Genomic DNA, 3,964 nt, shown 5'->3' with positions numbered 1-3,964 from the left:
AATCCTCCAACTGTTGCCTGGCCACAGCCTCATATATTGGGACCACCTCCTCCTTATTCCTGGAAGTTAAGTTTCTCTTATTTGAGGTCAAAATCACATTTTGGGGAACTTCCATGTCAGACTATTGACTCATCGAGTTTGTAAGCCACTAAAAAACCCTAATCTTTTCCATATAAGCTGTTATCTAATCATATCTTTCCTATATTGTACTTGTGAAGTCAGTTTCTTGAACACAAGCCTAAGTCTACATTTATTATCACTAAATTTTATATTATGAACAAATATCTCTTAAATGCTTCTTATGTGCCATGTACTTGGTGCTAAGAATATAGTTATACAAAAGAGAAAGGGACCCTATGTTTAGTCAGTCAACAAGCATTTATTAAGTGCTTAATATGAGCCAGTGATTTTACTGAGTGTTAGGGATACAAAGAAAGGTAAAAAAACCATAGGCTTTCACCTCAAGAAGCCCACAGGCAGAAAACATGTAAATACCTACTATAAAACAGAGTAAATTGAAGGTCATTTCTGAGGCAATTCACTAGCAGGGAGAGAAGGAAGGAAGTGGAGGGGGAGATTTGAGCAGAATCTTGAAGGAAACCAGGGGAGCCAAGAGACAGAGGGTCAGTAGGAGAGTTTTTATGCAAGGGGGACAAACAATAATATACACCAGGAGTCAGATGGAGTGCTGAATGCAAGGAACAAGTAAGCCAGTGCATGTGGATTACAAAGGATGTGGAGGGCAGTAATATATAAGAATATTGGAAAGCTTGGAAGGGGCCAAGTTGTATTCTGCTGAGGAAGATACTACATGCTATATCTTTCCTATACTGGTTTGTATTTATCTATGCCCTCCCTAAAATGCATCACCAAAAACCTAACATGGTACTTCAGCTGTGATGGAAATAATGCATGGTACAAAGTGCACAGACCAGTTTACAGTACAACTTTTCCTTTGATTTGTATACTCTATCTCTATTAAAGTTCCTAAGATTATACAAATTTTGTGGCTACTATGTCACAATTGACTTAAATTGTGTATAGAGTCCACTAAAATGATTATGTATTTACATATGAGCCACTATTTGGCTGTCATCCTTATTCTATACTTGTGCAGTTTATTTTAGGAGTATTAGCCTAAGATTTTATATTAACCCTATTAAATTTCATCTTACTAGATTCAGCCCAATGACTCACCTTGTTTCACATCAATATCCTCTATTCCCACTTCCATCACCCTAGTACAACCTCATTACACTTACCTGGGCCATAATAATATCTTTCTAACACATATTCTCTACTCTCTCCCTACTTCATTCTTCATACTGCTAAATAGGCATATTCATATTGCTCAAAAATATCCAATAGCTCCCTATTGTCTACCAAATAAAATTTGACCTCCTTTGCCACGAATTTAAAGTTTTCCCCAATCTAGCACAATCTTCCCTTTCCAATCATACCTCACATCACTCTCTTTTATGTGTTCTACATACTAGACAAATTGTACTGCTCTCTGCTCCTTAAAAGATGCCTTACTCTATCCTGTCTTTGCCTTTGCCCAATTTATTCCCTTTACATGAAATAATCTACTTATACCTCAACTCCTTTTTAATTTATAACCTTTTTTGAAAGAACAAATTAGTTAAACCCTTCACTATGAAGTGTTATCTGATCAACTTATCATTAATAACATTAGACCTCACATAGGTTTTTTTTTAACTTACTAAATAACCTTGGTATTTAATATTTTACATTAAGTTATCTACTGGTGTTATACTCCTTGCAAACTATAAGTTCCATGAGGAGAGAGGGTGGGAAGAAATATGCATTTGTATAGAACCTACTATATGCCAGTCACTCTTCTAGGAGCTTTTTATAAATATTATCTCATTTCCTTCTCACACACAATCCTGCAAATCAGGTGTTTTTAGTATCCTCATTTTATAGTTCAGGAAATTGATTAACTTGCCCAGGGTCATGCAGCTAAGGTCTGAGAGTGGATCTGAACTCTGGTCTTCCTGACTCCAGAAACAGTAGTCCATCTACTTGGCAACCAGCTACCTTGAGAGTAGGAATCATATGTAATGTAAGTTTTGTCTATCTTTTAACGCTTTAACAGTGACCTGCATACAGTAGGTGTTTTCAAATACTAATTAAATGAATGAATGAGAGATTTTGTCAAAGGCCCTACTAAAATCCAGCTGTATTCTGTTTAGGGCATTACCTTAGATTCCCTAAATCTACTAATGTTGCTAATAGAGTATCACCTAGACTAGATATCTTTATATCAATTCAAAACTTGCCAATATCAGATGCTACAAATCACATGCAGAATCACAACCCTCCATCACTGTCAATCATGGAGACCCATTTAAAATAATTTCAAACTGGGGAAGCTGAATGGTGCAGCGTATAAGCAGTAGATCTGGAGTCAGGAAGCCCTGAGTTTAAATCTTACCTCGGACACTTTAAATCTGAATGTCTCTGGGCAAGTCACTTAACCTCCATTTGCCTCAGCTTCCTGAGCTGTAAAATGAGGGAAAGAACAGCATCTACCTTCCGGGTTTGTTGAGAGGATCAAATGAGATAATAATTGTAAAGCACTTTAGCACTATACCTGGCACATAGTAAGCATTATAAATGTTAGATATGGTTATTACATGAAGAATTGTGTTAGCTGTTGTTGGCGTAACTTTTGTAGTGGTGGATATCTGCAAGGTGGAACCACAGTGAAAGGAAGGAGCTTCATAGTGGACTCAATACATCTGTTCCACGTGTGAGATATAAATGTGGCATGGATGAGCCTCTTACGTAACCACCCACTCCTTTGTACTACTGACGATAGCCAGAAGCAAAGAGAAACTTCTGGTAAGTAAACATTATTTATCTTGCTGCCTTCTGGAGCTTCAGTGAACTTCATAATGGTGAACACCTAGACAAATGCAGACCTGAAGTAGAATCTGTTGAAAAATGACTGGTGATAACATCCAATGGGAGACCACAGAGTGCATGGTGGGAAGTGACTAAGGTGTTCATTGGCAACGTGTCAATGTTTTCTACAACCGGTTGTTTTGTTTTGTTTCGTTTTGTTTTGGAGGAGGGGGTTTGCTTTATTGATTCATGGAGCCTTTATTGAAGTCCCTTTGGGCTTGAGCAGGTTTTGCTGTTTCTTTTCTTCCCACTGCTGTTTCTCCTGCTGCTTTTGCTCCCACATCTTCAATTTTGCATCCATTTCCTGGGAGAGCAGCACAACTCATCTCACAAACTTTTCACTATATGCCTTTCCTTGGAGTTTGCCTTTTATTGGGAGTGGGGGGCACATCTACCATCGGCATTGGATCAGTCAATCAGCTCAATAAGGGGCCCATAGCTAGAGGGGCCAGTGGCCGGGCCCTGCTGGACGCATAGCTAGAGGGGCCAGTGGCCAGGCCCTGCTGGATACTCTACACACTGCCAGTCCAGCCACAATGCTTAAATGTAGCCACTACATACCCAACTACATAATAGCCAGTCCAACCATGCCAGAAGGAGGTTTGAGGAAACTGGCTCTATGACATCTTAAAGAATTCTTTGTTTTTCTCTCTCTCTCTAAGTAAATTTTGTTTCTAGAGCTTTGTCACTTATGTTCCTGCAGAGTCAATAACAACTCATTGGGCAGTGTCAGTACAGTTTTGAGATTTTCTGGATGGAGACAAAAAAAATTAGATCAATAAGCATTTATTAAGCACCTACTATATTCCAGGCAATGTGCTTAGGAGTGGGGGCTACAGAGAAAGGCAAAAGAGTATCCTATCGCTGTTTTCAAGGAGATCACAGGCTGATGATGGAGACATACAGATAAATATGCACAAACTATGCACAAATCCTTCACACAGGATAAATTAGAGATATTCTCAGAGGGAATGATCTAGCTTTAAGTAATATTGAGGCTTCTTACGCAAGGTGGGATTCTCATTGAGAAGAA

At 38.6% G+C, this 3,964-nt stretch overlaps 1 pseudogene; it reads right to left on the bottom strand.

Moving 5' to 3' along the window:
• Positions 1-3,118: 3,118 nt before the first annotated feature.
• Positions 3,119-3,520, bottom strand: LOC114027877 (annotated as a pseudogene).
• Between the last annotated feature and the right edge of the window lie 444 nt (positions 3,521-3,964).

Source organism: Vombatus ursinus, unplaced genomic scaffold (assembly GCF_900497805.2).
Source record: "Vombatus ursinus unplaced genomic scaffold, bare-nosed wombat genome assembly UNPS02014864.1, whole genome shotgun sequence".
Lineage (NCBI taxonomy): Eukaryota > Metazoa > Chordata > Mammalia > Diprotodontia > Vombatidae > Vombatus > Vombatus ursinus.
Note: the sequence above shows the minus strand (reverse complement) of the source record. Positions and strands in the feature narration are given on the sequence as shown.